The sequence below is a fragment of the Clupea harengus genome, chromosome 1, assembly GCF_900700415.2.
Source record: "Clupea harengus chromosome 1, Ch_v2.0.2, whole genome shotgun sequence".
NCBI lineage: Eukaryota > Metazoa > Chordata > Actinopteri > Clupeiformes > Clupeidae > Clupea > Clupea harengus.
The window spans coordinates 423,075-436,394 of record NC_045152.1 but is presented as its reverse complement, the minus strand read 5'-3'; the positions used below and the strand labels follow the sequence as shown (position 1 = coordinate 436,394).

The 13,320-nt window shown below is 46.2% G+C and overlaps 1 protein-coding gene across 1 annotated transcript in view; it reads right to left on the bottom strand.

Moving 5' to 3' along the window:
* The window catches only part of shank1 (SH3 and multiple ankyrin repeat domains 1), an 89,427-nt gene extending 80,771 nt beyond the window's left edge, over positions 1-8,656 (bottom strand). Inside the window, exon 1 of the mRNA XM_042709165.1 lies at positions 7,606-8,656. The gene's annotated coding sequence lies outside the window, so the exon portion shown is untranslated. The remainder of the gene's footprint in view (positions 1-7,605) is intronic.
* Positions 8,657-13,320: the final 4,664 nt, after the last annotated feature.

Genomic DNA, 13,320 nt, shown 5'->3' with positions numbered 1-13,320 from the left:
CCACACACACACACACACCACACACCCTGCTAGTGGACCTAGAATTAGCCCCCATTGGCCATGTATCATCACTGGGGCTAACACCATCATGCTGTTTCTGAGCCAGAGATATCAGTGAGAGACTCATCACTCACTCAGTCCTGGGCTGAAACACACTCCCAGCATCATCATCATCATGTTTGCACATGAGTCAGAGGCAGCCGCTGGGACCGCCACGGTGACCGCGTGGGGAAGGGTGGTCTGGTCTGGCACAGGCTGGCCCCACCACCTGGCTCGTCTAATCAAAATCTCACACTCATCATTCGACAGCGATGTGCACGGTCACATAACTGACCTGCGCACAAAAACTCGATTCAGGATGTATTGGGCTCGCCGAAAACACCCTCTATCAGGGGTGGAAGAAGTACTCCGATCCTTTACTTAGTAAAGTAAAACTACCAAAACAGCAAAAGTTCCAAGTCCTGCATGAGAAAGTCATATTGGCAGCAAAATGTTGTTAAAAGTAAATAATGAAGTAAAAGTACTGGTTTGGTAAAGTGATATATTATTACATATGACATCATTCAATTATTAATACTGAAGCATCAATGTGTAAGTAACATGTTACTGTTGTAGCTGCTGGAGGTGGAGTCAGTTTGAATTATTTTATAAACAGTTATACTATATATAATGAGACAGGGGATGTTTCCAGTATTCTGACTCTTCTGTAATCTTTGATTTTTGGTGAGATATTGGATCATTCGAACATTTATTGAAATTAAACCAAGTGAGAAGTTTAGAGAAAAATCCCTATTTTGGTGGAGCTGTTAACTCATAGACTGAATCTGAAATGTGACCCAGACTCCACACTGCTTTTTGTAAGCCGTCAAAAAGAAGTCAAAAAGGTTGTAAACTACTGGTTTGATCTATAACAATGTGTTGTATTTTAAAAAGCTTGTTTTTATCATCCATTGTGTAAAATCTTCATCTTGAAAGTAACTACTAACTAAAGCAGTCAAATCAATGTAGTGGAGTAGAAAGTACAATATTTCCCTCTGAGGCAAGGTAGCAGGGATGGATTAACCAACGGGCCTACCGGGCCCAGGCCCAGGGGCCGATGAGCTCAGGGGGCCCCTAGGCCAGAGCCTCTGCGTGAAGTCGCTGTTATGTATCTATGGAAGGGGGGGGGGGGGGGGGGGCCTTCAGCATGTCCAGGCCCAGGGGCCCGTGGTTTCTTAATCCGTCCATGCCTCTGAGATGTAGTGGAGAGGAAGTATGAAGTAGCATAACATGGGAAGCACAAGAACATCAAAACTGTACTTAAGTACAGAAATTGAGTCGGGACGTACCCAAATCTGAATACGTTATCTGGGAAAGCAGAAATAATGCAATAGAAGCACACATTATGAATGGCCACAAGATAAGAATGCCCATTCTGTTTGCAACATAGGACTTTGATTTCACTAACTAGTCCTTTCATTTTACTACTCAAGTAAAGTATAAGTACCTCAAAATTGTACTTAAGCACAGTACTCGAGTAAACACACTTACTCTCCACCACTGCCTGTGTTACATCAGCAAGTGTGACGGTGATTCTGAATTGTGACTCTGACTGTCCTGCAAAGGTGAGTTGAAGGTACCCTGGATTTGAGACGGTTGTACCAAAATTGAGGCAATTAAGCACACAAGTGATCCTCGCTCAATCACTGGTGCAAAAACTGTTGTCAGAAGGGATGGTGTCATGTCCCCAGACCCCTACACCCCCCAACAACCATTCTATCACAGGGACAGAGAGCAACACAGACTGAGGGCATGAGAGTAAAAGAGACAGATGGAAAGGAAAAAGAGGAAAGAGAGGGAGAGGGAGAAAGAGAGAGAAAGAGAGAAAGGACAATGTTGAAGTAGGCCAGAGCGCAAGGGAGGCCGTCTGTCCCAGATCAGTCGTTTACCGCGGGCAGAATGAGTGAGAGATTTTTTTTAAAAGGAGAGATGGGAGAAAGAGAGAGGGAAAATTGAGCAATGGAGGAAGCACATTAAATGTGTGGGCTAAATCTGTAGGCCTAAACTATAGACCCCCCCCCCCATGAGCCAACACAGAAGCAAATACTGGCGGAGACTAAATCCAACATCTCCTAGTCTTCTGTAAGGACACATGAGGCCAATTAAGACATAGAATCCCAGTCTCAGCGAGGGAAAGACATGCAGATCCATGGCAAACCGCAGATCTCCAATTAATGACATTAAAAATTCAAACTGACAGAAAGGAGAGAGGGAGACAGAGGGAGGACAGATGGACATACTCGCTCTCTCTTTCTCTGTGACACTCTCTCTCTCTGTGACGCTCTCTCTCTATCTCTCTCTCTTTCACTCTATAGTGGTTCATTAAGAACCACATTAGGCCTATATCAGTCCACAGCATATCAACCCTATTCAAGTGGATCCATTTATATTGATGCAGTCAAACTGAGGACCAGCAAGTCCACTGATTGCTCCCAGTCTGGCATTTACAGTTAAGTCATTAGGTCGAAGCAAGCCCATGTCAGCTGAGTAAATGTCTATACCTCATCCACTCAGCCGCAGTTTGACGGCAAGGATCATGTAACACTCAGTTGAACATACATATAACATATCATACATTGAAAAGTGAGTGTTATCTGTTGCAGGAGTCATACAAATAGGCTTTATGCAAACAATTCTCCAAAGACATCTGGTATCTGGGTGGAATTTCTAGCCACACATTTACATGTGAAAATTACAATGTGCAAATGACAGTGTTTCAGTGAAATTTAAATGGTGACATTTCCAGTGTTCAAAGGAAGTCAGCCACTTTCTTAATGTAATGCTTAAAGGGAGACGTGTGATAAAGTCACATGAATTTCACACCTGACAAAGCAAGCTCAGCTGTCTATCAATCTGCCCAAGTCATCCAATCAAAACGTCAATCAAACTGCCAATGTGTAATATTCACTGCATCTGATTGACATCTAGTCATGTGGTGGGACTGAAATGATATGATCAAAAAGAGCATGCCTGCGACAGTCCATACCGGCCAATTATATCACTATGAAATCCCCTGGCTGGCCTGTCATTGAAATCAGCACGTATGGATGTGGCTGCTGAAAGATCTGCCTCCCACACATTCCTGGTGCTTTGTATGTGACGTGATGTCTGTGCCTTTTTCTGTACCGAAGAAGAATAACTCATCCGTGGAGTACAGTCAGCAGATCGGTGGAAGTTTCACAATCCATCAGTGTCTGAAGGTGACCTGCTTCAAACGGCGCATTCAAAAGCATATCAAGAGCACCAACTCATGAGGCTTTGAGAGCGAGTCGCAGCCGAGAGCTGGAGTGGGGGGGGGAGTGTTCACAAGTACGCCAAACAAGCAGGCATGCAATACCAAGACAGGGCACAGGTGAGGGAGGCATTGGCTGCTTTCTCAAGGCACAGACACTGCGTTCAAAGCAAGACTAGTGGGTGGGAGTAAGGGCTTCCAGCAGAATCCATACACGCTTGTCACAATGATGGTGTAATAGGAATTCTTGAAAAGTGAATTGTGTGGACAAAACTTCATATGGAGAGTTTTGAGTTCTTAGTTTACCAGTTTACTCTCACTGTTTTATTCTGTACTGGAACATTTCGCAGTCGAGGGATTAGGTGGTCAACGAGACACCTCTCCCTTTTTCCTCAGAGTCTGGGTTGAGACTTCTCTCTTCGTCTTGGACAAGCTACGTAATGTATGTCCTTGAGCAACTCTGCTACCCAGTTGCTGTCTTATACCAACAGGCCTCAACACCCAGCAGTAACTTTCCACTGAAAGCAGGTTTTCAGCGCCATTTCAACAGGCTGGGGCTAAACAAATCTGAAGCTATTATAAGGATCTGACCTGCAAGTTAGGACACAAGACCATCTATACCTGAAGCTCTCATAACACTCTGACCAGCCAGTTAGGACACAACACCATCTATACCTGAAGTTATCATAATGATCTGACCTCCAAGACCCCAGACCGTGGCAAGATGGCAGCTCGTACCTTTTAAAGATTCATGGTTGGCCTATTTGACTAGTCGTTCGTCGTGCTGCACATTCAGGCCATGCCATCTCACTTTCCTCATTACAGCAGCCTTCAAACGTTTCCTATTATAAAACAGCAGTGAAGCTTTTAAATAAGCGGAGCAGGATACTTCATGACGATGCATTTCTATGAGAGCGAATAGGGGACCGTTACGATCTCCATCAAGAAGGATTTCTGCCCCCCCCCCCCGTCTCGTGATCTGGGCACCAGAAGTGAACCGTAGTGTGTCTGGCGCTCTGCTTATGTAAAATCTTTGCTAAATCTTAATTACAGGAAATGTTAGAAGGCAGCAGCAACAGGAAAAGTGACCATAATGTGATGATATGACATGGATTGGCTCCAGCTGTTGGATTTCCAAGGTTGTCCATATTCTGGCCTGTGCCTGCATTCAACACTAGATTAAGTTTTATGCTTAAAAAACACTTATACCTCCCATAACTCTCATATATTCATTTTGTCACGTGACAGTGTTGCACAGTGGTTTCTGATACACCAAGTGTTGTACGGAAAAGGGTGTAGGCCCAGTTGAATCAAATCAGGCAGCACTTTGACCTAAAGCGACCAGTCGAATTGGGCCTTCACCTCTGTGCAGAAAGTGCTACACCGGGCTTTACACAGAAAGTGTGTCTAGACCCGCTTTGGTCCATTGTAGCACTAGAGCGACCAGATAAATGCTAATTGTAACATTAGGCTTTGTTCTCCCGCTGAGACGCAAACCTACAGTCGGACAGCCTCATAGTTTGACTCTAGTCAACCGTCATGAGAGAAATTAGCTTGGAGGCACACATGATTCCTGTGCTAGATAGCTTTACGCAGCTGTCCCTCACCCTCCCTTAGATCTCATGTGCATCTGTCCCCTTTTATTTCCTTCCCACTGTGAGAAGGTTCAGTCACGCTATCCAGAGAGGAGCTAAATCTAGCCCAGCGGTGGTCCTGATTGGATTCCCATTGAGAGGGGGGTGCATGGAACGAACAATCCATTTTCTGTATCGCTGCACCCCGTAAATACAGGAACAGGAACCTGAAGCACAAATACAAATATACCTCCATCTAGCAGCAAGCAGCAGGCACAAAACCTTGTTTTCGTCACAATGACAAAAATATGGGTGAAATGTGTATGTTTGCCATTGAAAAAAAGGGAATAAGATTATGAGAGTAGGATCCATTGCTGTATGAAAAATGTCAGCGTTCTAGTTTTCTGATTTGTCAATCGCTTCCTCATTGCGGCTAATTTTAGCTCTCGCTTTGTGTGCCACTGTCTGATTATCTACTCTGTCATCCTCTCCCTACATTCCCCTGGAGCCAGTGAACTCATATCTGTGTGTGTGTGTGTGTGTGTGTGTGTGTGTGAGAGAGAGAGAGAGAGAGAGTGTGTGTGTGTGTGTGTGTGTGTGTGTAAAATATGTGTGTGTGTGTGTGTGTGTAAAATATGTGTGTGTGTGTGTGTGTGTGTGTGTGTGTGTGATATGTGTGTGTAACATATTTCATTTTAACTGCTTTGGGAACAATGTAGCACAGTTCCTCAGTCACAGCAATAACAAATAATTGAGTTTGCAACATGAAGAGAGAAGTGATGGAGAGAATAAAGGACAGACATCACAGACAGACAGACAGATAGTTGGACAGACAGATAGTCAGTCAATCAGACAGACAGACAGATTGACAGACAGTCAGACAGACAGATAGATAGATAGTGTAGCAAGTTCAAGCAGGCACACTGGATCAGTTCAATTATTCTCAGCTAAGCTACTGTACGCTACACATCCTCCATTGTTGCTACACGATATCAGATCATAATTCTTGAGTGTGTGATTGCTCCTCGATTCATCCTGCACTTTTTTGTCTTCTCTACTAACAGCTAAAGCAAGCCTAACTTTCTTTTCTGTTTGTCCACACGCAATCCCCCTCCCCCTCCTCTCTCGATCATAATAGCATTCTTAGTGTATAATTACGTGTTCCTGGCTGACGTGGTCACCCCCATGCACCCTCTGTCTCTCTGTGGGCGATGTTCTCTGCAGAGAGAGAGAGGGGGCAGAGGGACGGGGAGAAAACGAGGCGAGGCGAGGCGAAGCGAGGCCAGGCAAAGCTGTTCGTGAATAGCTGGAGCTGAGTAAAAGCAGGGCAGTAGTAGGGGGGGTTTGGCCCGACCCACAGTCACGTGTGACCTCTCCCAGAGACGTCCTTTACACTTCTCATGTGGGCCACCTTCCAACCTGTTCAGTGCGAGTCCATGGTGAAACAAAAATGACTAAAACAAAACAAAATAAAATAAAATAAAACAAGCAAAAAAAACGGACGCTGAAGTGGGTTTAGTGTGTATGTGCCAGTCGGCGAATGAAGACTGGCACATGCGCTCACTACATTATCTGAGAGCGTGCGTTTCAATGACAATCAGGTACACATGGTAGCTGTGTGGTAGCTTCAGCAGAGTGAGGGAACTGATGCGTTTGATTTGCATTTGAATGCACATCTGTAGCCGTCTGTAGCCGTGCATGTTCATCTGCTTGCCAGCGAGCCTTAGCTAAGCCACTGCATGTGAGCTAGGTGTGCTTTGATGCATGTGTGAATAGGTGAAAGTGAATGCATGTGCTGTGTGTGGATATGAAGGGGTACACGCAGGACTTCGGCATGAAGAGTTCATGTAAAAATGCTGTTCTATGCGTGTAAGAGCAAGTGAGAGGGATAGAGTGTGTGTGTGTGAGAGAGAGAGAGAGAGAAAGAGAGAGAGAGAAAGAGAGAGTGCATCAGGCAGGGCTGCATGGTGTACCAAAATCACTCGCTCCGTGTTGCTGGATGGGTGAGCCTACATGCATGCCAATGTATGTGGGTGGCTGTGCTTCAAAGTGTGACAGAATATGGAATGCCAAGCCCCTCACCAAATTCATTTCTCTCAACACCCTTTTGTCTTACCACTCTCCGTCTCATCCCCATACACTCTCTCACTCCCCATACACTCTCTCACTCTGTCACTCCCTGTTTGAAGAGTGCCCCTGTTCATGATGGATCATTGACATCATAGCCTCAATATCCCCCTGTCATTCATTGACTTCTCTGCCTGTCTGTGTCTGTCATGCAGGTACATTCACTCCTCCATTCTCTCAATAAACATAAAGCACTTTGCTCTTCAAGCGCTCCATGCCATTCTCCGTGCCACCTCCTCCTCCTCCTCCTCTTCGCCTCTCTCTCTCTCTCTCTCCTCATCTGACTTTACCCTATCCATCGTGTGTTTCAGGTTGCAGTGAGAGCAGCAGCAGCCGCAGCTGTGCCGTGGCGCTCCGTGCCGGTTTCTCTGTGGGACAGCGACGGCACGCACGGCACATGACCACTGGAACTTAACCAGTCAGCGGCAGAGGGTTTCCCCTCCAGTACTATGCTGCCACTTCCAGTAGCCCTGTCCACCGCCGCGACCACTCGCTCTGCTTCTCTCTTTCTCTCCAATCGCTCCATCTCTCTAGCCCTCCCATCCCAAAAGCTCTACCCCCCATTGGACACACATCCTGCAGAAGCAAGGCGAGACACAAGACATAAGAAAAGAGGGTGGGATGCCTACTTACTGTCTTCCCTTTTAATCACTCTGTGCAGATCCCTCCTTGGTAAAATGGAGAGGATGTCTGTGGAAGTATTCGCGCGAGAAAATCCAACAGCCCGCCGAAAAAAAAAGAAAAAACAAAGAAAGAAAAAAAGAGAGGGGGAGGAGAAAGAGGAGAGACAGATAAAATAAAAAAAATGAGGGGGAAAAAATCACCACGGCAACAGTCAGGCCCTTTGGAAAATCACATTTTACAGTGTGTCCGTCGATCCGAGTGGCACGGGGAGTTGGTGCATATCCTGGACAGCCAGGCGGTGTTCCAGTGGCTACTTAGTAGTAACACTTCTATTTCCTTTGCTGCCGACAATCGGTCTCTCTCTCTATCTATCTCTCTCTCTCCCTTCCTCCCTCCCTCTCTCTCCCTCCCTCCCTCCCTCCTCTTGTAGCACGTTCAAACAGCCCTGATCTCTCTCTCTCTTTCAGCTGGTTGGTCGCTTTCTTTCACCCTCGTCCTCTCATCTCCCTCCCTCCATACCTGGCTTTCTCCACAGCGCTCTCGCCCCTCCCCCTCCTCCTCCTCCTCTTTTCCCCATCTCTCTCTCTCTCTCTCCTTTCCTTTTCATTAGCCTTCACATAGAGCACACCCTCCCTCTCTCTCTCCGTCTTGCGCTCCCCATTTCTTTGATGGTTTGAGGAGTTTTAGACTCTTAGCTGAGAAGAGGAGATGCTTTTTGACATGAGACTACAGCAGAGAGCATTACAGCATGAGAAACAGCCGTGCATCATTTGTAACACACACCCAAGAACATGAAGGACAGAAAAACGACACTGGTACTGTGCACTCCCATTGCAAATAAATGGAGCAAGTAAAGCCATGGAGCAACACATGCCATTGCAGTTTTTAAATGATGAAGCCATTAGCTCTCTCACTCTCTTTCACACAAACCCAACCGTTTGATGTACACTGCAGAGTGCACACAAAGCCAAACTGCCTTAAATATGAATTAAGAATGAGGGAGCTGTGTGTGCGAGAGGACGGGAGGAGGTACAGCTGCAATGCTTATTAGCATACAGAGGGAAGGAGAGGCGGGAGGAGAGAGAGAGAGAGACAGAGAGAGAGAGAGAGGGTGGGAGAGAGAGAGAGAAAGAGAGAGAGAGAGGGAGGGAGAGAGAGAGAGAGAAACAGAAAACAAAAGGGGCAATAGGAGAAAATAAAGCACCAGAAAGAGAATGCAGCAAGACAAGACAAGACAAACACAGATTGAGATAGATAGATAGAGAGATAGATAGATAGATGAGAGAGGGAGCAAGAGAATGGAAGGACAGGGAAATGGCCAAAGAGCACCAGGGCAAACTAATGAACAATGTTCACCAATTACCATCATCTCGATCTGCTACTGACTAAGGGCTGCCATAGACAGCTGCTCAAAAAGGCCTCCTGCAAACCGACACGCCCCTTTAATGGAAGCTAGCATATAAACCTAAAAGGCTGGTGTGCCAGCATACGGTTGGATGAGTGTGTTTTCTGCGTGCATATCTGCAAAACAACAGGGAGCAGCATTCAGCCGCTGTGTCTCTGGACTTGCATGCAGGAATTATGAAGTTCATACAAAACAGTTGTGCTCTGCAGGAGCGAGTGTGTGTGTGTCAGTATCAGTGGCAGTGACTGACTGCGAATGAATCGATGTCACATGCATGGCTTCTCATAGGCAGAGGAATGTCTCTATGTGCATGAGTGAGAGGGAGCCAAATTGCAGTAGGCTTGTGTGTGCGAACTGCGGTTATATAACAAAATCAGCGAGAAGTGATGGCGTGTGTCTAATGTGTCAGTTTGCATGGCTTTGCATACAAGAGTGACTGTGTGAGGTGTGTGTGTGTGTGTGTGTGTGTGTGTGTGGACGACTGTCAGCTTGGATCTGTGCTGGGAACCCCCCGTGGTGCATCGGAATAAGAATCTGAGCGGCACAATCATGCAAAAAAAATAAGACCACGGGTAAGATCACCGTAGATGATGTGACTCGCCATGCATTAATGCCAGTTTAGTCTTAGTCTTGGGTGCTAAAATATTTCAGACTGACACTGAAACAAGATCCATCCCTCCCAATTGGATCAATTTGATTTTATCTTTTAATGTAGACATTTTGACATATCGACTATGTTCAGTGGACACGGTGCTCACAAACAGTGCTGATTCACACTTAACACCTTTTCACATCGCTCTTTGTTCTCAATCCATCATCTGGTCCCTCTTCCACCTTTCAGCTCGTTTATTTTCTCTCTCCACCCTGCTTGCTACACTCATCCTTCAGCACTTTGCAGTCTACGTCTCTCTCTCCTTACACTGCACTCGTTTTTCAGTGTTATGAATGGTCAGGTCTTCCCTCGCATTCCCATGGCTGTGTTGACTCTGCATCAGACGATCTGACAGGTGGCAGCATCACAAACACCGCTCTCCACTTCTCCCTCGGTACATCACCCTGGCCAGTCATCTGTTTCAAATCAGTGTTCTCCTTCAGGTGCTGTTGCCGCCGCTCTGAAGAGTCAGGATTGTGGCCCACATTCAGAACATTCAGAAACTATTTGCACACCACAAACATAGAAGAATATGAAGTCAATCAAAAGTCAATAAATTATGTTTATGGATGTAAGAAAAAACAGGAAGTGACAAACATATTATCAATTACACCTCACCAGGCCTGGTAGTAAGGCCTACAACACCCTTGTACTTGGCAAATCAGCGAGGGATTTTGATTACTGTAGTCGTTAGTCATGTGACGTTCGTGGACCAGGTGATTACCTCCTTCATGTTTTTGGAAGTGTGCTACATGAAACAAAAGCCCTCTGCCTTTTGATCCGTCACCGCAAACACTCACACTCCATTGTGTGAGGTAGGGGGAAGGGGATGTTTTGGAAATGATCCCAAATTTGTGATGTCAGCACACATTTATGTACTTCTTCAGCTGAATTTGCTAGCATATCAAAGGCCACTGAATTGAACTGGAGTGGGTAATCCATCACTCTCTCCAGGGTTGTATAATGGCTCCATGGATCAGACAGTTGTCAAAAGAATGGCTCCAAGCAGTTCAAATCTAACATCTACAAAAGGGCCATCTTAGAAACCTATCTATCTGAGTGAGAGATACGAGAGGGAAGCCTCAAAGGGCCATCTTAGAAACCTATCTGACTGAGAGATACGAGAGGGAAGCCTCAAAGGGCCATCTTAGAAACCTATCTGACTGAGAGATACGAGAGGGAAGCCTCAAAGTGCCATCTTAGAAACCTATCTGACTGAGAGATACGAGAGGGAAGCCTCAAAGGGCCATCTTAGAAACCTATCTGACTGAGAGATACGAGAGGGAAGCCTCAAAGTGCCGGGCCTCTAGTAGAGGACGCAAGACTCAGGAGGGAGCAATAAGCCTCCATATGGGTGGGACTTTATTTATTGATTGATTTCATTTTGGTTTTTTTAAAGGGTAAGGATCATTTTCCAGAAGGGGCCTAAATTACAGTTTGCTACAGTAAAATCAGTCACATTGTATCCCCAAGTATGTGTACTGTGACCTTTAGTAAAATTGATACATTTCAGCAAATGTACCTTGATGTTTCTTGATATCTCTGATTTGTTTTTGAATGGGATTCATAGAATCACACATTGTTATGAAATTGTCTATGATCAAATCTAATCTGAGATGGCTCAACCCAATACAGATGCTCACACTAGAATCACATGCTACTGGTCCACTCATACTGCTTCACCACTACAGAGAGGCTCTCGCACGCTTAATGCGTCCTTTTGATCTTGCCTCCACTGCTGGGGATGGGTGAATGTGCCATGTAGGGATGCAGGGAGAGGTTTTGTCAAAGCAAACCTTAAGAGCCAAATGGCGTGTGTGTGTGTGCGTGTGTGTGTGTGTGTGTGTGTGTGTGTTATGTGCCAAGCGGTAGGAGGAGATACTGGTAAGGTGGGAAGAGGGATTACCGAACAATTTAAAGACAAGAAAAGGAATGCAGGGCACAGAGGACTCCAACCACTAAAGTGAGTGCCAATAGAATTGTTGCCAAATGCGAGGACATCACCTCACGCTAAGAAGCTCTTGTTAAGAAGTAGGCTAAGCGTGTTGAGGTGCTAGCTGTTGATTTCTTTTTTTCTTTTTCTTTTCTTAAAGGGATCTGGGGTGAAAGCAAGCCCTGACAGACACCAGTCCCTGAGTGTTTCTTCATCAGCTCCCAAGACACCCAAAGTATTGGACATGTGCCAGTCGCTTTGGCACTGAGCTGGTCTCAGCTTGAGCTGATGCCAGTGTCAGCAGTATTAACATGTAATGTTGACAGGGGTAACATCATTGGTCAGGTAAATGTTTGACCCAGTTGCAGTTATTGGTTAGGATTGGTGTGGGACTGGCATATGGGGGCCTAAGGTGCCATACTAGTCTTCCATGCCATGCCTTTGCAGCCTGAAACTCAGGATGATTTCTTGAGCTGTTGGTACGCTGCCTGTGTCCTCCTTATATATAAGTATAAATATAAAAGCCTGCTCCACTTGGATTCACACTTAACCCTTCACTTTCCACAGACAAAGCCGCAAAGTAGGTCATGGGCTGCCACAGACTGTACGAGCGGAGCGGAGGCAGGTGGGGTTGGGAGCAGGTGGGCAAGCACATGGGCTGCCACAGACTGTACGAGCGGAGCGGAGGCAGGTGGGGTTGGGAGCAGGTGGGCAAGCACATGGGCTGCCACAGACTGTACGAGCGGAGCGGAGGCAGGTGGGGTTGGGAGCAGGGCAAGCACATGGGCTGCCACAGACTGTACGAGCGGAGCGGAGGCAGGTGGGGTTGGGAGCAGGTGGGCAAGCACATGGGCTGCCACAGACTGTACGAGCGGAGCGGAGGCAGGTGGGGTTGGGAGCAGGTGGGCAAGCATGAGAAGAAGGGTGTGAGCGAGGGTGAAGACACACAAGGAGGGTATGGAGTAGGATTAGCACAGGGGATAGACAGAGGGTGGGCTGGGTATAGGGAGGCATCTAAGGGGGTTAAAGAGAGAGAATGATACAGGAAGGGGTACTGGAGGGGGTAAGGGTAAATGTCAAGAAATGGGGCACACTAAAGATACCCTAGCAGTGGAAGAGAGCTGCTGCACGGGGATCCCAGGAGATGAGAATAGAGTTGAAAAGAATGACGCAAGTACAGGGAAAAAAGGATTTAGAGCGGGAGAGAATGTGTAGCCACAAAAGACCAAGAGGCCATAAAAGGAGAAATCAGGGACAGAGATGCTTCATAATAGGGATACAACTACTGACAGCGTAACACAGAGCACATACCACATGCAAAGATAATTATGGTTCGCAGAGATAAGCACATGGACTTGACGATGCAGTCCACGATTCGGTTTTGTGAAAGGTTGATATTTGAGCTCAACAGCCCATCAAGTGACACCTTCCCTTTCATGCTGCTGAAGCAACATCTTGATTGGCTGGGACTGTTTATGTGTGTACGAACACCATAGGGTTTGACCGCAAACACTGAACAGACAGTTAGATGACGGTGAGGAGCAATTTGATGAATTAGACAAAACATTTATGGGATCAGTATACTGCACCAACACTGAATATATGCATATATGCGCATAAGGAAGTGCGGTAGACACATTAGGTTTTGAATATCAATCTGTACTTTCGGACATCTTGCATGAGCTCTTACCATTCTACCTAAGGATTTATTTCATGTGTGAGTTAGGGCTATAT